This window comes from Panthera tigris, chromosome B3 (genome assembly GCF_018350195.1).
Source record: "Panthera tigris isolate Pti1 chromosome B3, P.tigris_Pti1_mat1.1, whole genome shotgun sequence".
Classification (NCBI taxonomy): domain Eukaryota; kingdom Metazoa; phylum Chordata; class Mammalia; order Carnivora; family Felidae; genus Panthera; species Panthera tigris.
Window position 1 is genome coordinate 129,518,352 of NC_056665.1, and position 27,774 is coordinate 129,546,125.

A 27,774-nucleotide genomic window follows, 5' to 3' on the forward strand; every position below is an offset into this window, starting at 1 on the left:
CTCGATAATCTTTACATTTGCGTTTTATATTGTTTTAAATTGTGGCATATACTGTTGTTTTTTTTTTCTTTTCAGTTTATTTATTTTGAGAGAGAGAGAGAGAGGCTGGTGCACATGTGCGAGGAGGGAGGAACAGAGAGTGGGGAGGGACATAGAGAAAGGTAGAAGGAGAATCCCAAGCAGACTCCACCCTCAGCCCAGAGCCCAATCGCTCGGGGCTGGAATCCATGAACCATGAGATCATGACATGAGCCGAAACCAAGACTTGGATGCTTAACGAACTGAGCCACCCAGGCGCCCCAACATATACTGTTCGTTTGTATGTAGGACTATTAGAATGACTATATTGACTGTGTTGACTCACTACTTAGGTCAGCTTCCAAGAATTATCACTGATAAATTTTGTAAAATGCATTATTTTGCCCTCCTATTTTCAAAGACTGAACTGGTTTAGTTTTTATCCACTGTTGTTTTTGTGTCGTATCCACATTAAAAAATGGTTATTTCTGCTCAATCTAATAAACTGACAACAGTATCAATGTCATATTCTCCTTTCTCAGGAGTTTTGGCATAAAAAACAATTGCATATGAAAATAATTATTGGTAACATTTTTCATGTGCACCTATCAAATAACATGCGTGTGGTTATTTGAAAGAAATACGAACATGGCAATTTACAAGTATATACTTAAAGGTACTATTAATGCTCATTTGACCTATAACTAAGTTCCCACATTGTGGCTTCACTCAAAAGTAAGTAACACAATGCCTGAATAAAATAAGTCTCATGGTGTGATCTTATAAAATGGAGGGCTCTGAAATGCAAACTTCTCAGGTTATACAATTTATTAAAATGGAAGTAATTTCAAACAGTCTGTTTCTTGTTAGTCTTTAAATATGCAAATAAGAAAGGCTATTTGATTTATTCATTTTTATTTATGCCATTTCCAGATGGGACTATAACTACTCATTATGAATTCATTCCCACTGCCAAGCCTCTTGACTTTGCATCTTAGCTTTTGAAAACAAATTGATGCCTAAGTATTACAAATTGAATTTTAACCATTGCAACTAATCCCAACCCAAGATGGTATAAATTTAAAATCCTGACAAAGAGTATTGTTGTCAAGTCACTGCTCTGTGGAGTTTAGCCTTAGGTTTTTAAATGATACCCATATCAAGAAATTCATAATGAATTCAAATAAATGTAACTAGTGGATGAAGAAGGAATTATATTTCATACATTCTCATATTTCACCTTGAGTTGGAAAAGACTTCATGACTTTTTGCATTGTTAAAGTGAAGTTACTCTTTTGTTGTTGTTATTTGTTTGTTTAAGGGAATATCTTCATTATTTTAACAAAGAAGAGATAACTAATTTTCAAAACTAGAGGAATTTTCCAGATAGGAATCTTTCCTTCTTCTTCTTCTTCTTCTTCTTCTTCTTCTTCTTCTTCTTCTTTTTCTTTTCTCTCTTTTTTTTTTTTTTTTTTTTGGAGAGATGACCTCTCCATATAGTTTAGTATACTAATATAAATGAGTGCCTTGTATAAAATTAACAAAACCCCAGGATTGGAGGGGAATCTAGGTGGTTGGAGAATAGTATGTTATTCTTTTTTTTTTCCAAATCAAACATCTAAGCCTAATATGAAGGAGTCAGATTGTGCTTAGCAATTATGGTTCTTTATGACCAGGAAGAGAGGCACTTCTGTTAAATTCATTCATTTATTTAATCTAAAATCTTTGAGCATTTCCTAAATGTCAAATGTGATTTCTGATCTATATTTTCACAGTATAGAATTTGAAGGTTTGTATGGAACACAAACATATAGCTCCCTGCTCATCATTGTTCACAACCTCATTCACAGCCAAACTTTTTGAAAATTATCTTTATTTGTTATCTTTACCTCTTATATATATTGCCCAACCCATTCCACCCTAGAAAATACAGTGAAAATGTTTTAAAATAAAACTACTCAAAAATATCAAAGGCTCAATTAAACATAAAGGTCAAAATGGATGTTGCTCAAGTCGGATAATGTCAGTAGACCTGTAAGGGTTTGTTTGTGATAGTTCAGTGAATAACAATGTTAAATACTCTCCAACCACCATGTTTCTCTAATATCTTAAAACTACTTCTTGCTTATTTATGTTTAAGCAAAGGACACCTTTGAGATCAAAAGTCAGTAATTGAGCAAGGAACCAATTAGAACCAATTCCAGTTGGGCGCCTGCGTGGCTCAGTCAGGTGAGCGTCTGACTTTGGCTCAGGTCATGATCTCACGATTTGTGAGTTCGAACCCTGCATTGGGCTCTGTGCTGACAGTTCAGAGCCTGGAGCCTGCTTCGGATTCTGTGTGTGTCTCTCTCTCTAGAAAATAAACATAAAAAAAAAAAAGAAGAAGAACCGATACCAGTTGTTTGAGTTAGAACAGAGACCCATCTGTAGTAAACACATTGTTGTTGATACGTTCAGTCTGATTGGAGATGATTCTTTACTTCCGATCTGTCATCCTCAGAAGATATTCCCATATATTTTCTCCATATTTTTGCCAATATAAATTAGCAAAACTTTGCCCTTGTTTAGTTGTTAAGCTTTCTCCTCTCAAGTCAGACTTTGAGATCCTGCTTTGTATCCCAAACTGGAATATAACTTAATAGGTCTGGGGACAAGGGGGAAGTGACCTGAAAACATTTGTTTTACGCCTCTCAAAGGAACTCTTCAGGCAAACAGGTCCTCCAAAATGATACAATGGTAAATCAATGTATTCTTTTTCTATTACAACTTTTGTGATATATGGAAAAAGTTGTAGTTCTCACTCTCACTTAAAGTTCTACATTTCTTTCTTTAAATATATCCCTTTATGAAATATTCAGCAGCAGAATGTGGAGAAGGCAATGGGGATCCACATAATATTCACAACTGGAAAGGGATCTTGAAAGAAATTGTGATGTTTTTCAGTGCACTGTGCTGTTTTATACTTCATTTCTAAGACATTTTATGTACTGTAAATATTTTGTAACATTGATTTGTTTGTTTGTTTTTTTTTACAGCCTATGCAGGATTATTTTATCAAGAAAGCAACAGAATTAGTATCTGATTTGATGCCATCCGACCTCTAATTTTATGATGATTTGTTATTATGATTTTTCCCAAAGTGGCATATCATTAGTCTTAAAATGAATGTCATTTAACAAATGGGCTTTATATATATATATATATATATATATATATATACACACACACACACACATATATATATATATATATATACATATATACATACATATATATATATATATTTTTTTTTCCCCTAACAGACAGAAACATACCTTTTGGCAATAAAATATAAAACTTTAGGGGCGCCTGGGTGGCTCAGTCGGTTGAGTGACCGACTTCGGCTCAGGTCATGATCTCACGGTTTGTGAGTTCGAGCCCCGCATCGGGCTCTGTGCTGACAGCTCGGAGCTCGGAGCTCGGAGCCCGGAGCCTGTTTCACATTCTGTGTCATCCCTCTCTCTCTGCCCCTCCCCCTCTCATGCTCTATCTCTCTGTGTCTCGGAAATAAATAAACGTTAAAAAAAATTAAAAAAAAAATAAAATATAAAACTTTAAAGTCACTTTGGAAAGAGTCAAGAAGAAAAAGTCTTTAAAATTATGGTGCCGGAGATCCAGTTCCAATGTCTTAGGGCTTCCTGACCTTATATTTACTCGTTTGCTGGGCATTCCATACAAAATAATGCCAATTTTAATTTGTAAACTGACATGTTGTTTTAGATAGTAACTTGTCTTTATCTTGATAGTAGGCTATTTTGGCAATAACTTGTTGCTGGTTTTTATTCTCTGTCATTCATTTGTCTTCCTTGGAAGAATTTAAATGTGGCATGGGTGCTACATGCCCTAACAAACATGCTGTTTAATCCCTGGCATTGACTCCTAACCTTGCTTACCATTGTGAGGTAAGGTTTGAATATTGTAGACCAGGTATGATGATCTTCTAATCCTATTCTCCTTTCAACTGTTCCCTAATGCAATCAAATACTGAGGTCAATATACACCAGCTTTCAGTCTTGAGCATTTAAAATTTTCTTCTGGGGCACCTGGGTGGCTCAGACTCTTGATTTCAGTTCAGGTCATGATCCCAGCCTCATGGGATCAAGCCCTGCCTTGGGCTCCATGCTGAGCATGACACTTTAAGGATTCTCTCTCTCTGTCTCTGTCTCTCTCTCTCTCTCTGTCTCTCTCTCAATCCCTCTGCCCCTTCCCTGTCATCTGTCTCTAAAATTAAAAAAAAAATTCTTTTCAATTATTTAACATGATAAATTAAAACACGAATATTAATAATGTCTTACATTTCAGTGTCAAAATTTAGATCCATTTGATAATTTAAAATATTATTCCTCATCATCCATATAGTTCTGGAAATAAAATAGTGTTTTATACAATTCTCATTTCATCTGGAGCCATTCTTAATGTAAATTCACAGTTTTCAGTGAAGGATATGTACCTGCCCACCTGACTTGAATGAAAGTATGAGGGTGAAAATGTGGATGCAGTTCAACATTGATTGAGAGAACACCAGTTGGTTATAGATGTGCATCACAGAGAATCATGAATCAGCTGAAATCTCTACCAGCACACAGCTTTAAATCTAGTAAAGGGGATTGGGGTGCCTCGGTGGCTCAGTCGGTTGAGCGTCTGACTTTGGCTCAGGTCATGATCTCGCTGGGTTTGTGAGTTCGAGCCCTGCATCGGGCTCTGTCCTGACAGCTCAGAGCCTGGAGCCTCCTTCAGATTCTGTGTCTCCTCCTCTCTCTGCCCCTCCCATGCTCAGGCTCTGTCTCTCTCTGTCTCTTAACAATAAATAAACGTTAAAAAAATAAAAAAAATAATAAATGAATAAATCTAGTAAAGGGGAATAGACACACATAGGGATGCTAGCATAAAGTAGACAGGTGCTGAGATCAGGTCTATGGAAAGAGAGATTGACTGATATAAGGAAGCCCTTTTGGATACGTTGAGAGCTGAGCAAGCCTATTAAGAAAAGAAGACACCATGTTAAACACAGACTTGAGTATAAGCAAGATATCCCTGCCTTCAAAAACCATATGCTGTGGTTGTATCTAAATATTTCTATTTTTTTTTTTCTTTTTCTTAATTGAAATAACAATTAAAATTGATGTAGATATTCACAAGGCTTCACAGGTGTAAGAATAGTATGAGAAAAGCATTTAGGTTTTTCAGTTAAAGGGAACAATGGATTCTCAAGGGAAATGTTCCCATAGCTACAACGTCCTAGGACTGGGAAGCATCTGAATTGGCACACTCAGAGTGAAGTTTACACTGGGTACTTCAAGTCCACCTTAGCCTTCATCTTTGAGGTTTTATCATGGAAAAATAAAATAATCAGCATGATAATGCATAGAATAGAATAAAAGCCTGTGAGAAATACAGTTCTGTTATGTTTGAACACTGTTGTTCAACATGCCGATCAAGAAGGGTGTGGGGCGTTTGGTACTTTTATACGGAGCTATCACCAAGTAAGAGTAAGTAAGCAAGACTCAACTTTCTCTGTAAAGCAGCATGTTAGTAAGATTGATTTTTTTTTGCCATAGCCTTTATTCAATAAGCCTTAATTAACCCCCTACTATAATCTGGACACATATGTGACAAATGAATAAATAAACAAATACACTGCAACAAAGTGATAATTCCTCTTTGTGAAGCGAATCAACTTGCTGTATCTCAAAGTAACACTTGTTATGTAAACAGGACGTTCGAGAGATGTATGTGTGTAGCTCCTCTGTAGTTCTTCCACATATGTCCCATGTGACATTAATTGCCATTACTCACGACTACTTTCTGAATCATGAAGGTGGTCTTAATCTTGCAAAACTTCTACTTGATAGACACAAGTGATGAGTGGTACAACGGAAGATCTTTTCTCTGGCATTGTTGGGAATTAATCAACTGATTAATAGCAAATTTAAGGTAGTTCAGAAGGCAGAGAAAAGTGAACTTACTGAAATAAATGTAATTAAATGGTAGACATAGTAAAAATTTTGGTGATGATTCTTCTGAAAAGGTAATCAGTATCTAATAACTTTCAGATAATATCCAATATTTTGATTACCTTAGGTCTGCAGAGTTAAGGGATCTTAATAAGGAGGTCAAGAAGTACACGGTGTACCAGAAAATTATAGTTATTAGCACAGCACCTCACATACTCGGACACTAAATAAATATTTCTAGATAGGAACTTGATAGGATTTTGTCTGCCTAATATGGTTTATTAAATGAGGAAGTGGAAATGTGGAAAAAGCAGGTTCATAACTGGGTTTAATCCATTTTCCTTTGTTCAGGCTCAACTGAAATCTCTTGAATAATATAGTTAGTAATCAAAATCTGAATGCAGGCTTGATTATTCAGACAATTTAGGGCTTTGTCAATCCTTTTCAAGAACACTCTGCTGTGATCATGAAATGCAATTCAATGTACAAAGTTAAATATAAATAGGATATGTTTACAGGTGTAAAAATATGACAATGTCTGGATCAGGGTGCTATTTACATGACTGTGTTTGCTTTGTGAAAGTTAATCAGGCTACATGCTTAAGATTTCTGCACATTTTTGTGTGTATACTGTGCTTCCAAAAAGGTTTTGTTAAAAACATTATGGTGCTATTTGTCGTCCATGATTATAATATATTCTCCAGTTATTGTTGAATAAAATTGACTTCATGGAGGTAATATGAGAGATGAGAAAAAATGCATTGAACTAAAAAATAAGCAGATAGAAATCAAGATGTGAAGGATGGTGTATATGAAAAAAAAGTTTTGGTTAGACAACGTGGGAGTTTTATAAATGTTTTAAGTTTGCCAGGACTGTTTCTTTATGGATAAGCCATTTTTCCTTACGTGCCTATAACTATTTGCTACTAATGTGCATAATCTTCAGTAAATGTTTTAGTAAGCATTACATGTATAAGCAGGGGAAATCATTTGTCTGTTGGTGGTTCTTGTTAAATTAAATGGAAAGTAATATAGTGACATACTGACTTGCAAGTCATATAATTGGAATGTTGACCCATATCTAATGCTACGTAGATGTATAATCTTGCATAAGATTCACAATCCTGGAACTATAATTAAGTCATCTATAAAGAGGAGGAGGGTTTTTAAAACCTCTACCATATTTGAATATTTTGTTATTATATTATAAAAAATCACCTAAAGCAAGGGTTTTAATTACTAATCAAAAAACTATTGATTTTTTCTGGTTCTGTCTTTTATTTTTGTTTTTTGTTTTTTTGGTTAACATACACATATTCAATGTACATTTTTCTAAAGAATTAAGAGACCAATAAATAAGGCTAATGTGTTCTTTGAAAATTGAGGAATCTTCTCTTTTTTAGTTTTTTAATGTTTATTTAATTTTGAGACAGAAAGAGAGAGAGAGAGAGAGAGAGACAGAGTGCAAGTGGGGGAAGGGCCAGAGAGACAGGGAAACACAGAATCTGAAGCAGATTCCACGCTCTGAGCTGTCAGCACAGAGCCCTACATGGGGCTCGAACTCATGAACTGTGAGCTCATGACCTGAGGTGAGGTCAAACACTTAACTAATTAAGCCACCCAGGTGTCCCCTAAATTGAGGAATCTTCTACCAGTGACCTTCTTAAGTATATCATTTGTCTTGGAGACACATGGAGACTCCATGTTATGGAGTAACCATAATCTACCTAATTTATTTTAAGCTACATGTATTAAAAGCTGTCCCCCCCCCCCTTTTTTTAAATTTTGTATGCCCTGGAGTAAGAGATTGTTCCTTAAAAAAAAAAGCTAGAATACTGAATACAGTGTTTAGGGTTATCTGCTAATTTTCTTTTTTTTCATATCGTTTTTATTTCAAGAATAAATGAATTCTAACTTATTCATTAATAATTAATGAATGTTATTATTAATATTATTATTAAATTATTAATAATTTGAAACTAGTAATAGGAGAGTAATAAAAATACAGAGACAGAATGTCTGCCATTAGTCCATGAAAATATTTGAAATCCTCTCTGAATTCATTCGAGTTAAGCTTAACCTTTTTTATCTATTATTTTAATTTCTCATATTTTACTCACAGAGGTATTTAATATTATCAGAGTTCACATATCCTTTTAGTTACCCAGGTATACTGATATATATTTGTCTGGCATATGGTGGACCCAATATGAGACAGGACTTACGATTCATCATGGAAATTAGGAGACCAGAAACAGTATGCTCATGTCATTAAATAATTGAGTGTATGTTTCCTCAGAGAAAAATACTTTTTTCCCCTTATAGAACAAAGATTTGAATATTAAAATGCAAATATATTAAAACCATGCTCTCTTCTGCTGGAGGAAAGGAGGTTATTCAAACAATATAATGGAGGGCTTTAGAAGGAACACAACGCGTCTGAAAGGAAAGAATCAAATTCTTCTGAAGTAGTACACTAATTGCTCCTTCTCCAATCATGAGGTGGATCTCTGACTTCCTCTGATATCTCTGTCTCCACAGTAGAATTACTTCAGGTAGAAGTCAAGATCTTATATCCAGAATTCCTTTAATATCTTACCTTTCCTCTGAGATTGACTCTTGGCTTCAGATCTGATTATTGTCCTCACTCCCTCCCTTAGATTTAAGGAATCAAAACAGCAGCGTTGAGAAGACAAATAGCAGCCCATGCTGAGTACTCAGGAAATGGATATTATTTGGTGCTCCCCCTGAGAATGGTGCATGGTGTCAGGATGAATATAAACTGGACACTCTTAAGTGATGTCATCCAAATGTTGGAGAATATTGTCAGAAATCAACTGGCTGTTTCTATATTCATAGAAACCTGGCTATGATTCTTTATATGTTGGTTTCCACAAGTGCATGTGTGGGTATGAAAGGACTAATGTAGGGATTGCACACAAGGCCATGGTATCCAGTGGGTTTCAAGGGTTAGAAGGGGTATATTTTTTCCTTAGGACACTCATTCTGTGACCTTCGTTTAGACATCATGAGTGGTGGCATGTAACAGAGGGACACTCCTGATAAAGGACAAATTGAATACCCTACAGACCAGATTCAATGTTTGAGATAGTTATGGTATTGAGTTAAAATACAGAGTAGACCAGACTCAATGTGTTGGATAGAAACTGGTGGCCAGGCTGGTCAAGGCACAAGTATAACACAGAAATATAAAGCCCGGTAGATACTACCACCCAGTCTCACACTGTAGGCTTTCTCAGTGGTCCGCCATACCCCGGGTCCATTTCCCATCATTCCCTCTCACTTGCCCTCATCCAATGTAGACCTGGAGCCCTCTGAATTTCAACTGAATGAAGACCTAGTTTTCTGTGCACACTGAACTGTCTGAACACTTGGAGAAAGATGATAAGCTCCATTTCAAGGGATTATCAGAGTAAACATTTTATTTGGGAGTTGAATCTTTAGGCCAGGAAGTCAGGAGAAAGATGTCAGCTAAGGTCGGACTTGATTAGTTTCTATGAATTGAGGTAGTTAAAAACATGGAAGTAAATGAGTTCTCATAAGTCTGTAGATTGTAGGACAAGAAGATAAGTAATTCACCTAATCCTTTTCTCCCTATGGCCTATGTTGGATTTCAATCTGTAGCCAATTCAAAAGAATAAACCAATGTTCATTCAGAAAGTTATCATCAATACAGCTGGGGAAAAAATATGAAGCCAGAATTTTTTTCAGAGTTATTATAGTATGGTTTCAATCTTCAAGCAGAATGTGGGGAAAGCCAATGGCTGGCTACTTGGACTAGTCTGTCACTTTAGAGCTGGTAAAATCCAGGAAGAAAGGGCCAGTGCCAACATTTGTGGAGGCTGACTCGTCTCACGACACTTTAGTTCAGACAACATTCCGAGCATAACAGAAATGACATTAGAGAAGCTATTTTCCAGAATAAATCTGCAACACCTAATGGGCTAGATTATTTAGGTAAGCATGGATCAGACTGCAAACTTTACAAGGCTTTTCTAAAGTGGGTTCAGCCTGGAAGCCTAATAATTCAGAATAGGAAATGTTTTGAATTTACACGTGAAAATGGCTATTGTGTTTAATGAAGCATGCATACAATATAATTTTATAGCATTGTTCATACAAGATGGATCACAACCGATTATAACTGGATTGCGAATACAATTCTCCATAAGTTACAGCCCAGTACATCCATGGGTGTGAGGAAAGATCCATGAGAAAGGGGCCAGTGGACACGGAAACACAACCGTGCTCATTATGCTGCAGGCTGAGAGATGAAGCTGAAAGATACATTTACATATCTAATGAACATTTCCTAAACATTACAGGTTGGAAAGACAATTTTTCATTCTGTTTCTATTTTTTATTTAATTGGGTTGGGTCGGGGGGCACAAAACCTACGAGCCAGAAACTTGTAATCATCCCGTTTATACAATGCATATAGGACTTTATCTTCATCTTGGGAGAATTTTCTCTGCCAAGGAGAAATTTGATAAAGACATAAACATAAATGGCTTTTGTAAGTGTGTATAAAAAAACCATTTGTTAACATTCAGATTTTTAAAATGCTAGAATATTCATTTATTTATTGATGTGAACATTATTGAATATCGGAAATACTATCTGGTACTGTTAGTAACCACAGGGTAAGCCTCAGGAAAAAACTCAAAGAAAATTTTATTTTCACACCTTTAGTTACCAAGCTTTTATTTAGTATTGACTGTGTAGCATTAACATGGCAAAGAAAAAGGAAGTTACTGGAGGAGGGAGCACTTGATGACGTTTTATTGTTGTCTGGCCCTCAGATTATCTTTAAATAAGAGATATTGAACATAACTTATAGGGGAGATTTAAATTATCATATAGGAATTAGAGTTTAATTAAATTGGACGTTTCAGTATTTTCCCCCATTAACTTATAGATTAAAGCTTTGGAGATAAGTCAATTTATTAGAGAATTTTTAAAAATCAAGACTTAATTAACATATAGCATTGTATGTGTAAGATGTACAAAATGTTGATTTTACGCATTTATACAGCAATTAATTGCCACTGTAGCACTCGCTAACACCTCTGTGGTGTCACATAATTATCATTTGTTTTTGTGGTGGAAACAACCAAGATGTAGTCTCTTAGGAAATTTAATGTTTATAATATAGTTTTGTTGTCTATAATCTCTTTACTAAGTATTAGATCACCAGGACTTAGCTACTGATTCTAATATGATCCTTAAACGACATCTCTCCCATCCCCGCCCCCCCAACCCTCAAAGATCTATCTACCATCTATCTATCTATCTATCTATCATCTATCTTTTGGAGTACATGTGTATGTATGTCTATATGTATAGATATTAACTTGATCATTAAAATTATAGTGTGTTTTAAACTTTTCTATTCTGTTATAACATTTTAACCGAAAAAACAAATGCTTACTCTGGAAAGTTTTAGGCACCAAGCAAGGTAATAGATGAGATAGATTGGAGGATTATAGACATGAAGTATTTTCTAGGAACTCACAGATTATACTGTCTTTGTGATTTTCCAATTCTGTCTTGGCTAAAAGGTGGCCTTGCACAGACACTGAGTAGAACAAAATAAACAATAAACCATCCCTATATTTATGAAGACAGTATCCTCTCCAATCTCCAGACTATAAGAATACAAAGACTCCCCCAGACTATAAGAATACAAAGACTCTGTCTTGCTAAGGACCAGCAAGGATCCGAACCCTGACTAGGTTCCTTGAGTCTCACTGCTGAATTTGTTTTATCATCCGAAGATATGCAACCAAATAGGATTTTGTGTCAGATAACTAAAACTATGCCTTTGTACAATGTCATTAAAACTTTGTCTATAAGTAAAAATTTGTATATTAATTGCACGGTAGTCATATGGCTTTGTTTGGGCCTGGATAGTCTTCTGTTTATTTTGATGTATAAGGGAATATTCTATTTAGAATAAATCAAAGCATAAGCTTAATAAATCTCTATTCCCATACGAAATTTTTATGAGAAAGCTCCCTGTGTTGTCATTTTGTGAAAAAAAAAGTCTTTTTGTTTTTTGTGTACGTTGGATTCAACATTGGCTGGATCATTGATAATATCACCCATTCTTAGCCTCTGCTTGACAAGGAATTTGAGACACCGTGCACAAACACACTCTGCTGAGCCAAAGAAACTGTCTTACTGACCAAGGTTTTGTCTATGCTAAAGCAGCAAAGTCTTCCAAGAAGAACTCTTGTTTCCCATATACAATTGTACTATAATTCCAACTTTTTGCATTCTGGAAAAATTAAGAGAAAAAGCACCAAACACTCAAAAGTGAGCTTCCTTAATTGGTGTACTGAGTTCTTATAATTCTAATTCCAAGAGAGTCTCAAAGACTGTAACTTTCTGATAAATCAGATTCTTCTTTGTATTTCTATTTCTCTTCCTACTCCACTTTATCTACATGACCCAGGTATGCTTTTATTTCTTCACCTCTTTCTCCTGTCCATCTAAATGAGCTCGTTTTATTTGGGAATTTATCAGAAAAAATTACATTGTACAACTGCTAGATCAAAAGGTGATCTACAGAATTTGAATGAAAACTTTGGTCAAAAGCCAGGTAAAGAATAATAATGAAGGATTTTCTCATACCTCAGTTACTGTAAAATTCAAGATTTTGTTAGATACTTACTGCCCTCAAGTACAGATCTATGCCAATACTTTGGCTAATTAGTTCCCTCCAGGATGGAAAAAAAGTGTAGAAAAGCAACAGAGCAAGAGAGAATAGCATTGGCTAAGAAATGGGCATCTCAGTAACTATTTATATATCACCACATAAGTCTAAATTTTCTTTTAAGAATGGTTCAAATGCCATCTCTTCTGAGACATCTTCTCAGATTGTTGCATCAGTGGCTCCTTTCTTCTTTCTCTGATGCTCCATCCATGTAGCCATGGAATGGTTAAACAGTAAACACCATGTGTAGCTCTTGCCAGAAAGGATGCTTAATGTCATACAGAGAATATAAGGCTGCCAAAGCTGCTTTCCAAGAGAGAATCTCTTGTTGCATTCAACTCTAATCCTCTAGATGTTCTTCTTGCCAATTATGAAAGAATAAATGCCCCCTTTCAATACCACAATAGAGTCAATAGACACAGCTGTCCAGAGAAAGAACAAAAATACTGGACAACTTAAGACAATAAATCTGGAAAAATACCAGCCCAGAGACAATTCTTTCAATGACATTTGGATGAGGGTTTTCACACATTCTTGGAAAAAGAGAATGGAGAGTTCTCCTCTGAGTACTTCTGAATAGAATTATATCATTTTACTTAAGTTAAATGCATGGTAATAAGCTCTTTGGTGGTCATTGTATAGTATGAAATTAACAGTTCTCAAGTGACATATATGTTTTTGTCTTTTTAAATATCAAGTTAAAATCCTTATATTAATTACAAAGAGACATCTGACTTATTTGGACCTTACATGACTTACATGACTTCTAAGAAGAAAATGGTATCCAGTTGAGGAAGCGTTCTCTTTTTAAAGACATTTTTAAATTTTTTTAATTCTTTATTTTGAGCGAGAGAGAGAGAGAGAGAGAGCGCACAAGCAGGAGAGGGGCAGAGAGAGAGAGAGAGAGAGAGAATTCCAAGCAGGTTCCTATCAGAGCCTGACTTGGGGCTCAGTCTCATGAACTGTGAGATCATGACATGAGCCAAAATCAAAAGTAGGATGAGCCACCCAGATGCCCCAAGAAGCATTCTGACTTTCCTGTTTCTTATTGGATGTGCTAAACAATGCATGAGCATATTGCCTCATTACAGTGCTTACCACTGTATTATGATGACATATGACTTTTCTATTATATGTTCCCAGATATAGGAGCTATAGCATATATCTTTATATGTATGTATAAATTAGACCAAATTAGACCAAAGATATAAGCCACTGCCTTGACACAAGTTTATTGTTCTAGAAATAGACACACAAGTTAGGTCAGTGAGTCATTTCATTAAGATTTTGGACTTCAGATGGAATAAACATATTTGTCTTCTTTTGCCATGGTTAAAATGTGAAAGTTCAAGCCCAGAAGTAGGCATTTGCCACAATTTCTACAAGGTGTTTATTTATTTGCTTGTTTGTTTGTTTTTTAAAGCCTGTCTGTACTGAGCAAAACAATTAAAATGAGATGTAGAGAGAAGTCAAGGCTAGTAACAGGTAGAAAAAACCCTAAAGAGGTTTAACTTAAGGGTCATATCATTTTTATCTTTGGGTTTCATGAGACTCAGACTCCTTCTAAGTTAGGCTGAGATGTGTTTCTGTTACTTGTAACCATAAGATTCTTAAATAATATGGGGAGTGGATGTTGAGAAGCAGGGAAGTACTTCCAGCTAGAACTCACCAGGTTGTAAATATGTCCTCTTCACATGAGTTTGTATAAAAAAGTGTCTAACTGGGATATTAATGAGAATCTATAGAAATCCAGGAAACGAAGCCTTAATTCAGGCAGGCCTTGTGACAACTACAAAGAGAAATGAAATGTCATCAGGCCACCCTCTCTTGGGAGCAATAATTTCTCATGATACCTGTGCTTCTTTCTGCACATTGAATCCATTTTCCTTTCTCTTTTGCTTTCTGTTTATGCTCCCTACTCTACTGAATTGTTGGATTGCCTAATCGCCCTTATCATACCTGGTACCTGGGATAAAATGAACCCCAATAAAATAGCTAACTATTGCTAAGATGCAACACTTACTGTTTTCCTGTGACCCCAGACAAGTGAGACACAGAAATATGACTGAGGCTCTGCTAATCATCCAATTCTATCAGAGACACTAAGTCAGAAGCTAGTTATGTAGAAGGGCAGGGGCCGTGGACAATCCATTTTGGTGAGGATGGTGGGAGAAATAGCGCCTAGGGGTGCCTGGGTGGCTCAGTTGCTTGGGCATCCTACTTCGGCTCAAGTCATGATCTCACGTTCCGTGAGTTCGAGCACCGCGTGGGGCTCTGTGCTGACCGCTCAGAGCCTGGAGCCTGCTTCAGATTCTGTGTCTCCCTCTCTCTCTGCCCTTCCCCCACTTATGTTCTGTCTCTGTCTCTCTCAAAAAGAAGTAAACATTAAAAAAATTAATAACAAAAAAAGATATAGCGCCTGCATCCCGCAACATTTGCGGTCCCCCGTAGCAGTTGAGTGTCAGCCAATGACCATATGAGTGAAACAAACTGTGGCATCCATACAGCAGCAGAGGACAACTCTTCATGCACAAACTCTACTACATGCACAAAACTGGAAATGCCTTCAATTCTGGTCTACAAAACTCCCAGAGTGCCTCTGAGCTCTACGGTGTTTGTAATAATTCCCTTAGATTTTCCAGATGTGGTGTCCATTTACTTGCAACTTATAATGCTGATTGTTACTAGTGCCTTTAGGTCAAGGGTTGATAAGCTTTATCTTCAATGGCCAGACAGTAAATATGTCAGGTTTGCGGTCCCCATGCAGGCATATCGTTTATTATTGCTGTTGTCCGTGTCTGTTTTGCCGCGTTGTTTGGTTTTGTTTTCTTTTTACAACCCTTAATTCATGGGCTGTACAAAAAACAGGTTGTACTTTGCAAATCCTTGCTCTAAGGTCTTAGCACTCCTGCTCCTTACCTTAATCTCTTAGTTAGTTCCAGCTTGCAGAGAAATTTATTGGGTGCAGTTAATCTCCCTGAAGCAAGTGTTCCTAAAGACAGCCTCACCGTAATTTCTCATAGGGAAGCAGGGGAAGAACTCTGAAGCTAATAGTTACCGCGAACATAAGCGCGGCACATGGTGAACATCGTGGGCTTTGCCAGACTGTCTTGTGAGGATGGCATGGAGTGACCACTGATAAAGCGTTGGAGCCTACCGAGTATATACTTTAAACCAGGCACAACTCAAATGATACGTTTAGCCTTTTCTTCTATTTTATTTAAGTGGGTAGGAAAGTAAGCAACACTGGCATCAGGGAGGTTATGGAGCCCCTGCGTAGACTCTAGGCAAACCAGCAGAAACTATCACTAGACCCTAAATCCAAAAGATAGATGCATAAGCCGAAACCAAACAAACAAGCAAATAAATAAATAAATAAATAAGATTTAAAAATTCGGAGAAGGTTCCAGATTGTGAAGCCCAATTCTGGCTTCCGCTTACTAATCTTGCTTTCTCTCACCTCAACAACTAGCCCGCAGGGTCACGATCTTCCGCTACCACCAACCACACGTATTTGGACTTGGATCATAGGGGACATAGTACAGCTGCTGTCTCTTAGCTGGGCTGGGAAGGAGTGGGAAAGTGGGCTCAATGAGTCCCATGTATTTGAAGGAGGGCATTAGGAAGAAGCCTTTTAGCAGGTCAATGGCCTGATGATCAATACCAAATTAACTCTTCTACTAAGACACTGCTTCAATTTCTTGTTGCTTTCATGGTGTTTCATTAACTTCAGTTTTGGGCATTGACTCCAGTACTACTTGAATATGGCAAGTAACCAATAGGCATGACCCTAGTTTTTGAATTGGCCTGACTTTGGAACCCGTACGATTTCAGACCGAAAGCCCATCTTACTTACAGAGATTCAATTAAACCCAGCCAGACTGTGGTGTTAAAGTGCAACTTGAAATAGTAAATACTGTAATTAGTTAGTTCACTGATATTAAATTATATTTGATTTTGTATTGCAAATTATAGCCCCTCTTTTGTTTTTAAATGAATAGGGAAATGTATTTTATAGTTAGCCAAGAGCCAAGAAAGAAACATGGTTGATTATCCTTTATGAGAATCTGTAAGTTGTCTCTTTGGTCTCTGGTACTGAATAGTACTTTAGCTTTTTTTTCCTCCACGGTTAGACTAATGTGAACAAGTTTGTGTCATTCCTTGTCAGCATTCATGCTAAATTAGAGACTAATTTGCTTTCAGGTGCTTAAAACATTGGCCACTGTAGAGGTCTTTAATTGCCAGGTCCATCATTCACATTTGATTATTATATTTTTCCCTGAATGAGACTTGATTTAACTAGGTCTTAGCAATTTAACGAGAACGTCAGCATTTAACACATTTATGGTTTAGATTTCCAATAATATTACAACATTAGGGGTATGAAAATCTGCAAAGATGCCTAGTCAGTTTTCAGAGTTTTCAGGGGTTGAGGAATAATATTAAAATCGTAAAAAAAAATATGAATGGCACAGTAATTATTTCTAGTTGGATATCAAAACTTTTAATCTTTAAACTTTGGCATTTGAATGTTCTGGGAGTTAAATTTTGAAAAATAAACAAGAAAAATTAAAAAAATAAAAAACATTTAGCCCACAGTGTTAATTCTAGGCATAAAATTTTAACTGAAAAGGAAAATACAAATAAGATATGTTAATATCTGAAGCATCTTTAATGTAATGAAGTTGTTAAAATCCTGTCTGTCTGGGTTCAAATCCTGGTTTTGCCACTGAATAGCTATGCAACTTGAGGCAAGTCACTAAAAACATTTAGATGAGTTCATATAAGTCCAGTTTTGCCAATTACTATGAGGAGAAAACATACCTCAATAAGCGCTTATGTGATTGCTCAATATTTAAGAAGATCAATGTTTTAAGTTATTAAGAAATGCCTTGGTATTGGTTCTACCTCTGACCACTTGAGTGATCATGTTAGGATCACTTAGGATGCCACAACAAAGTGCCACAGACTGGGAAGCTTAAAGACGGAAATGTGGGGCGCCTGGGTGGCTCAGTTGGTTAAGTGACTTCGGCTCAGGTCATGATCTCACTGTTTCATGAATTCAAGCCCCGCGTCAGGCTCTGTGCTGACAGCTCAGAGCCTGGAGCCTGCTTCGGATTCTGCGTCTCCCTCTCTGTCTGCCCCTCACTGACTCATGCTCTCTCTGTCTCTTTTTCTTTCTCTCAAAAATAAACACATTAAAATTTTTTTTAAAAAATCAGCAATTTGGGGCGCCTGGGTGGCGCAGTCGGTTAAGCGTCCGACTTCAGCTCAGGTCACGATCTCGTGGTCCGTGAGTTCGAGCCCCGCGTCGGGCTCTGGGCTGATGGCTCAGAGCCTGGAGCCTGCTTCCGATTCTGTGTCTCCTTCTCTCTCTGCCCCTCCCCCTTCATGCTCTGTCTCTCTCTGTCTCAAAAATAAATAAATGTTAAAAAAAAATAATAAAACAATAAAAAAAATAAATAAATAAAAATAAAAAATCAGCAATTTATTTTCTCACAGTTCTGGAAGCTGGAAGTCCAAGATAAAGGTGTTTGCTGGGTTTATTTCCTCTGAAGACTCTCCTTGGCTTACAGATGGCCACCTTCTCCCTGTGTTCTCACATGGCCTTTTCTCTGGGCATAAGCATCACTGGTCTCCCTCCCCTTCTCCCCATCCCCTTGTGAGCCCCCCCTCCCCGTCTTTCCCTCTCTCTCTCTTCTTAAAAGGACACCAGTCATATTGAAATAGGGCCCCACACTTAAGGTTTATTTCATCCTTAGTTACCGACTTAAAATTCCTATCTCTACATAGTAACAGTGGGAATTAGAGCTCCAACATACAGATTTGGGGGGAGACACAGTCCATCACTGTGACCTATGTCAACTTTCTTAAACTTCTCTAAGCCACAGATACTTCACCTTGATAAGGGAAATAAAGTTATTGTAGGCATAACATGAAATAATAGGCCAGCTCCTGGAGGGATTGGGCATAAAGGGAGGCAGATGGTCTGTCTACAAGCAGCCCTTCAGTCTGATCAAAGTTCTAGTTCAGACTCTATTGCGGATAGCAAACCTGACTAGCAAACCTGACCTCAGGCACCACCATCTTCCTAGGGACATACCTCATCAAATAGCATAATGAAGATGTCTTAGAGTCTAAGGGAGGAAATGAATTGTGGGCCCCTGGGTGGGTCAGTCAGTTAAGCATCCGACTCTCGATTTCGGCTCAGGTCATGATCTCACAGTTCATGAGTTCGAGCCCGCGTCAGGTTCCATGCTGACAGCACAGAGCCTGCTTGGGATTCTTTCTCTCCCTCTCTCTCTCTGCTCCTCCCCTGCCCACGCTCTCTCTCTTTTTCAAGATAGATAAATAAACATTAAAAAAGGAATTAATTGGAATAAACTTTTAAAGCACTAACAGCGTGCTATGTATAGTGACTACAATTCCTCTGAGTTCACCAATCTTTTGAATTGTAAATGTGAGAGAGAATATTATGTGAGAATATGTTTCAAGTAGCCTGTGTGTTTTGTGTCATTAAATGAAAAGATACTTGGGTACTCTTCAGATGATACATATTGTGATCACTTGTAGAAAATGTCAATTGCAAGATGTATTATTAGAAGTGTTATTCCATATGGAAGATACAGTGAGTTAATGCACGTGTTGAAAATTTGAGTCAATAAACAAAGTTCAATTTTAAAAAATGAAGTAATTTAAGATTTCCATTAGAAAGACTGACTACTAAGAGTCTAGTTAATGTTATCTGCTACTTCTATTATTCTTGATTCATGTTACATTACATCCAGAGGAAGGAAAAATATATTTACATTCTTGACCAAATAGCTACCCTTATTTAAATTCTGCTTTGAGCCCCACTTTAATTCAAAACGTAATAAAGAAGACTTCAAAGGATTTTTTAAAATGTGACTGTTTCATGCTATGGGTGCCTATCATATTCTCAGGCTTTCTTACTGTTTTCCAAGATCTGAAGAGTAAATAGCAGCCACAATTGATTCAAGTCCTTCGGCTGAAGCAAACCCCAAGTCCCTTTGCTATGTTATGTTTGCTTAATACAGTAGAATTCAGGCATTTAGTTTTCCCCATGTATCCCCTCAAGTATTTTTAAAAGCCATGAGTTCTATCCAAGAGTTTTAAGGTATCATTTTAAAATTGTCATTCTTAGTTTGAAAAGTTGCAAAGGAGAGGGGCACCTGCGTGGTTTGGTCAGTTAAGTGCCCGACTCTTGGTTTCGGCTCAAGTTATGGTCTCACGGTTCTTGGGTTCCAGCCCTACAGTGGGCTCTGTAGTAATAGCACATGTAGTAAAAGCATGGATCCTGCTTGGGATTCTCTCTCTCCCTCTCTCTTGGAGCCCTCCTTGTGCTCTCTCTCTGTCTCTCAAAATAAGTAAATAAACTTTAAAATATTGTTGTGCCTGGGTAGTTCAGTCGGTTAAGCAACCATCTCTTGGTTTCAGCTCAGGGTCATGATTTCACAGTTCGTGGGTTCAAGCCCCACATCAGGCTCTGCACTGACAGTGTGGAAGCCTGCTTGGGATTCTCTCTCTCTTCCTCTCTCTCTGCTGCTCCCCTGCTCATACTCTCTCTGTCTTTCAAAGGAATAAATTTAATTTTTTTTAATTGGAAAGAAGATAGTTTCTAGTGTAATTTAGATATTGATATTTTAGGAGCGCCTGGGTGGTTTAGTCGGTGAAGCGTGTGACGTCAGCTCAGATCATGATCTCACAGTTTGTGGGTTTGAGGCCCGCATCAGGCTTTGTGCTGACAAGTTCGGACAATTCTGTGTCTCCCTCTCTCTCTGCCGCTCCCTCTCTTGCACTCTGTCTCTTTCTCAAAAATAAATAAACATTAAAAAAATATTTAAAATTTTGACATTTTAAAATAAAACTATTATATTAATCTTTCAAATTACTAAATGACTACAAATATCACTGTGATTTTACATATATCATTAAAATATATCGGAACATATTCTTCAAGTGTTGCACATTTAAATCACTTCTTCTGAACTGATTTTTCTATTCTATAACTCACCCATAATTTGTTCTAATCTAATTTTATGCTTGAAAGTCTTTTATCACAATATTATATCCCTCCCTGCAATAATTACATATGTAGCATTATATGTACACATATAATACATATATTCCATATATATATATGAAGTGAGAAGGATGATATTTAAAAATTTCGTGTCACTGTAAGTCTGTAAATATTTTTAAAAATCTGGATCGTATCACTAGTACCAAATTGATCAAAACAATGTATCTTCCAAATTGTCTTCAATAATTAGAAAACATTAGAAGCTATAATTTTTTGCAATGCATTTCTTAATGAAATGGATTATTTTTTCTTAAGTAATTCCTAGATCCCTGGATGAGCATTATTTGTTTCTCACATTAGAAAATATAGATCATCATGGGGCACCTGGGTGGCTCAGTTGGTTGAGTGTCTGACTTCGGCTCAAGTCGTGATCTCACGGTTCATGAATTTGAGCCCCCACAGAACCACTTCAGATCTCCTGCCCCCTTCTCTCTTGTACATCCCCGCTTATGTTTTCTTTCTCAAAAATAAATTAATCTTTTTTTCTTAGAAAAAAATGCCTCTTGTGGTTTGTTTCCCTCTCAAAAAAAAATACAAAAAAAAAAAAAGAAAATATAGATCAGCAATTATATTTCTACTTCGTATTTTTATAACTTAAAGCAATAAAGAGTTTGTTCAAATAAATAAAATGTAACTAAATTCATTACAACTATGCAAACTATAACTGTTAGATATCAAAATTTACTTGTTATAATCTATGAGCTGGAAACTCGTAACCGATCCTCTTTCATTTTTGTTGTAAATACCAATTAAAAGGATTATTCTCCGGGAAGATATTTACTTTTTTAATTTCCATAATCTCTACCAAAAAAAAAAAAACAAACTTTACTGACGCTAAACTAATGATTGTTAATTATGCTTATTACTCTTTTACTCAGAGGCATCTTATTTAATTAATTATACTTATTACTCTTTTACTCAGCAGCACACTCAAAAATATTTGGGAGCATCGACTAATAATTTATTTGAATCTCATTTGTCAATGCAATATCCTTGGTCATAGACTTTAAAGTTATTGCATGACTAAACATATTTTTAAATGCAGATGCAGACCAAAATGTGGGTGAATGAGGGGAGAATCCCTCCATTCTCAGCAAGAATGACCAAAATACATGCTCAGGAGCAGACAGGTCTTTCCAAGCTGACTTTCAAAAACTTTTAGATATTCAGAATCTGAGATGGATACTCAGGTCAACAGCCTTCTTGTGATTTGGTCTCCTTAATGACACAGCATAAAATCACTTTCTCTAATATGTTTAATCAGGGTTCTATTTAACTGGTTTTCATAAGCTTTCCCTATGGAACCAAACCATGGATTTGAAAACCTAGGGAAAATTCTCATTCCCATGGCTCCATGTATATGTGAATTCATGATATTAACATTTATGAAAAATATTTCATATCTAATGACATTTTCAACTAGTAACAAAAATATTTATAAGACAGGACAGATGTAACATGTATTTGTGGAGTTATGGCACTTGGACTGATGACAATTTCTCGACACCTATATTTTAACTGCTTGGAGACCAGAGATTTGTACACTCTGAGGCTATGCACATGAGTAAGACATGAGGTCAGTAAGGATTGTACTTTTATAAGTTGGAAAACAGGAATCATGATAAGAAAACCAGCAAGACACCACAAACGGGTGTATTCTCAATTTTAGGGGAAAATGGAAACATATGGAAATAAAGGATCTGAAACGAGCATTGTCAAAATTATCTATGCCCACACACCACTTGGAAAATTTGAATGTTTCCCTTAAGGGATGCATAGCACGTTTTGCAGATCATAGCTTTAACACAGTCAGAAGTGAGACATGGTGGAAAGCACATAGGCTTTATAGTCCGTCTGACTTTTTTTCGAACCCTGGTTCTATAATTTACTACCCTTATACATTCCTCAATATCTCCAAGTTTCAGTTATTTTATGTTTAATCTGTCAAAAAGATATCAATACCTAGGGTCAAGGGAGATTTACGTGCCACAATGTGTGAAATACGTGGCATAATGTCTGGTAGATAAATCGTGCACAATGATGTTACTTCTGTCTATTGTTCCCCTGTACAAAGAATAACATACTTTCCCCCAGAAATCACTTTTGCACTTGATGGGGCAAGGAAGAGATCAAATACTTCAAATCACCAATAATTTCTTTTATACAAAAAGTATTTACTGAATTCCTACTATTTGTAAAGCATCGGATCCTGCATCTACTTTATGGTGTAGATTATTAAAATTATTTTATGTTGTAATTTTTGTATGAAGATTTAGACTGCAAATTTTATGTTTGTAAGTATTTGTTGAAAAGTTCTATGGAAAAAAAATGTGGCTATGTCTAGTATACTCTTACCAGGTTGCTCATTATTTTCTCTTTTGAAGTCAATATTCATATGAAAGGCAAATTGTGATGCTCCTTGCCAAGAATGGAATTAGAATAAGGAGAATGAGGGCAGGTGTATGAATTTATTGCTTAATGACATCAAATGAAGATATCATGATGAATTTCTCTTACAACAGTGATGGCCTCCCTAATGGGACCAAAAATACTCAAAAACATTTGGCTAAAACAACCTCTCTCTGTCTCTGTCTCTGTCTCTGTCTCTCTCTCTTTCTTTTTTTTTTTTAATTTTTTTTTCAACGTTTTTTATTTATTTTTGGGACAGAGAGAGACAGAGCATGAACGGGGGAGGGGCAGAGAGAGAGGGAGACACAGAATCGGAAACAGGCTCCAGGCTCCGAGCCATCAGCCCAGAGCCCCACGCGGGCTCGAACTCACGGACCGCGAGATCGTGACCTGGCTGAAGTCGGACGCTTAACTGACTGCGCCACCCAGGCACCCCTGTCTCTCTCTCTTTCTGTCCACATTGGAGATAAACTTCCAGTTGGGCTTTCCCAGGTGGGCTTTATCTCCCCTGGAAAATGTCTGAATGAAAATCATGGTTTGCCTTTGTGAGCCATGGTTTGCCTTTGTGAGATACACTCTTTTCCATTGGGAAAACCAATTGGGATGACCAATCAGTGTATCTTCAGACACGCCCTTTTCATTTAGTCATATTTTATAGGAAGGCCATTCAAGTCCTAATGCCTTAGGAGCGATTTATCTTTCAGATGATAAAAATATAGAAATATCACTACTTTGATGTGTTATTGATTTTTATAACTTAACTCTCCATTTAAAACCTTATTTCTCTAATCTTCAACTTCTTAAATAGTCGCAACTGTATCATTGTTAATATTTAAGACTATCATTGCTATTTTTTCTATTAACATGCATTAGAAGCTAAATATAGCAAGGAATTGTATATCTTATATAATTAAATAAGAGAATGTTGAGGCAATGTCAGCAAAAACATTTGAGATTAAAATTATCATAGATTCACATGTATTATATCTTTTTTTATGAATTCCATTGCATTAAAGTAATTTATCTGATTCCATATAAAGGTATCATTTCATTTTTTGTTGACCAACAAAAAAATGATCAATCTAAAATATTGATCTTCTAAGGTCTTACCAAACTTTGTATAGACTCAAGGGAAAATTGTCTATGTAAAATGCACTTGGAGTGACTATTGGGTGGTTCATTTGGTTAAGTGTCCAACTCTTAATATTGGCTCAGGTCATAATCTCACAGTTTGTGACTTCTAGCCCTGCATCGGGCTCTACACTGACAGCATGGAACCTGTTTGGGATTCTCTCTCCCTCTCTCTCTGCCCCTCCTTGGCTTATATTTTTTTTTTCTCTCTCTCTCAAAGTAAATAAATAAACTTTTAAAAAAGGTAAAATTTCAAAAAGTAAGACAATAAAATGCACTTGGAAAAAATATATGGATGAAAAAATTTAAAAATAATGAAATATATTCAATAAATTAAATGGAAAGAACAGAAAGGAGGAAAAAGAAAATTACAATCCAATAGCCTTCCAAAAAACACCTCCTTCCTCCCAAAAGGTAACTTTAATTTTGAAATTTAAATGTGTGTGTCAGCTATGAGAGATAGCTACTTATTTTTATTTTTATTTTAAGACAAATTTTTATTTCTTCTGAATATATTGGAAGACCAAAAGAGAAGGAGTTGGACATTTTGAAAATTGAAAAATGCCTGCATGGCCCCAACTTTTTGTAAACATTTATTAATATATTTGTTTATTTTTGAACTCTACCCTATTTCACAGAGTATTTTAAGCAGCTGAGAGTTTCGACTTCTAACTAGTGGCAGGCATATCAATATAGCTGAAGTACTTATTCTGGCCCCATTCTGTGAAGCTGCTTCTTGAATGATCTATTTATTCTGGGCACCAGAATCCTAACTACAATTGTCAATATGGTCCATCTGGCTCAGGGGAAGCACTGACAATTGAAAATATAGAGAAAACCACTAAAATTACAGAATCTGCATGATGGAATAAACCATATGCAAGTTGTTAAGCTGTTAACCTAAACACATATTTTAGTTTCAACAAACCATAATTAATAGACCAGTCTACCTACAGCATGGCTGAAATAGTTCTCAGCCAGAAGTTGGTCTGAGATTTACGTATTTTCCTGAATCTATTTAAGTGGGCTTTTTTTCAATTCTTTTACACAGTAATACCTATGATATTCTAATTCTTCGTTGCAATTGTTCAAAATTCAGAATTTCAATTATAGAATATTCACCAATGTATTTGTTTCACATCTGTTTGCTTTTTCTTAAATCCATGCAATATATAATTTTAAGTGAATTTATAATTTCCAGTGAATGCTCAATGTAATAGTCCTGGAGGGTCACTGTGCATTCATTTCCTAAGGTTTTCCTACAGAGTCCCACAACCGGATAGCTTAACACAACAGAAATGTATTCTGGCACAGTTCTGGATACTAGAAGTCTAAAATCAAGGTGTTGACAGGGCCATGCTCCTTCTGAAGCCTCCGAGGAAAGGTCCCTCCTTGCCTCTTCCAGCTTCTGGAAGCCACAGGTATTCCTTGGCTGATAGAACCCTAGCTCCAATCTATGCCTCCTTCTCCACATGTTGTCTTCCCATTGTGTCTGTGTCTTCACAAGGCATTTTCCCCTTCTTATAATACATGAGTCATATTGGATTAGAACTCACTCTCATGACCTTATCTTTACTTACCTGCATCTGTAAGATCGTACTGCAGATAAGATCATATCCACAGGTACCAAGAATTAGGACTTCAACATATCATTTCCGGCAAGAAAAGTCAACCCATAAGAGACTAGAAATGTCCTTTTTTCTCTTTGTTTTAAGGTGGAGTGGAAGATACTGACATTAGTTTAAAAAAAAAAATTCTATTTTTTGGAATAAAGACATTTCTGTCTCCAAAAGGTGGCATTTTGTTTTGTTCTGTTTTGGTTTGTTTGTTTTGTTTTGTAGGTAATAAAAAAGAATTCTCTATTTTATTTTATTAGTCCAGATAGGAAATACTATACAATTTTTTCCCATTTATTATTGACTATACTCAACTGCTTTAACCACTTTGAGCAAAGTGACTGAGTAAACAATATTTTAATCTAAAAACGTTAATTTTAATGTTTTTAATTTAAAAACATTAATTCTTCCTTCTGGAAAAAAGAAACTGGCTTATTTTGGATTAGTCTTTTCCTTCAGAGCTATGAACATAGGCAAAATGCTTGAAATTACTTTGAAGGTATCAGGAAGCTATCAATACTCTGAAAAAAAATGTTCTGAGAGTCAGTAAAGGGAGAGAAAACCCATAGCGATGAGCCCTAAGAGCATTTGCTGATTTAAAAATGGCAGCTTTAGAACCAGAGCTGAGGTTTTGGCAGAGTGATTATAATTTATCAATGTAGGTTCATCCTTGGTAACAATTGTACCATCCTCATGAGTCATGCCGACATTAGGAGAGGTTACGCATTTGTGGGGTGGGAGGGTATTTGGGAAATCTCTACGTTCCTCTTAATTTGGTTGTGAACCTAAAACTACTCTAACAAATTAAAGTCCTCAAAAACAGCTGAATTGTCAAATAAAATATCTTTATTTTTTCTAGTGAAAATGAAGCAACATTTCACACTTCATACGCTTCAATTAAAATTTTCTTAGATCCAAATTCGCGGTCTTAAATGCTTACGTACAATCAATAAAGAAAGGTTGAAAATCAAGAATCTACTTCAAGGAGTTAGAAAAACCATAATAATTAAAAAAGAGTCAAAGGAGGAAAGAGTCAGAATAAGAGAGAAATTAGTGATATAGAAAAAACATGTGTGATGAAAAAGAGCCATAAATTAGTCCTTGGTGTTTGGAAATGATGAAGTCACAATGAGATACCACCTCACACCAGTTAGGATGGCTATTACCAAAAGAAAAGATAACAAATGTTGGTAAGGATTTGGAGAAGTCGGAATTCCTGTGTGTTGTTGGTGGGTTTGTAAAATGGTGCAGCAGCTATGGAAAACAGTATGGCAGATCCTCAAAAATTTAAGCATAGAATTACCATATATTCCAGCAATCCCAATTCTTGGTATATATTCATAAGAATTGAAATCAGGATCTCCAAGAGACATCTGCACTTCTGTGTTCATTGCAAAATTAAACACAACAGTCCAGATATGGAAACAATCTAAATGTCCATCAATGGAGGAACGGATAAAGAAAATGTGGTGTTTATATACAACGGAATATTATTCAGTCTCAGAAAAGGAGGAAATTCTGCCATTTGTAACAACATAGATGAACCTGGAGAGCATTACGCTAAGTGAAGCAAGCCAGTCACAGAAGGACAAATACTGCATGATCTCACTTATTAGAAATATTTAAAATAGTCAAACTCACAGAAACAGAGAGTGGAATTGCCAGGGTCTGTTGGGGGAGAGAAATGGTGGGGGAGGGTGCTGTTTAAAATTTCAGTTATACAAGACGAATAAGTTCTAGAGAGCTGTTGTTTAATATTGTGCC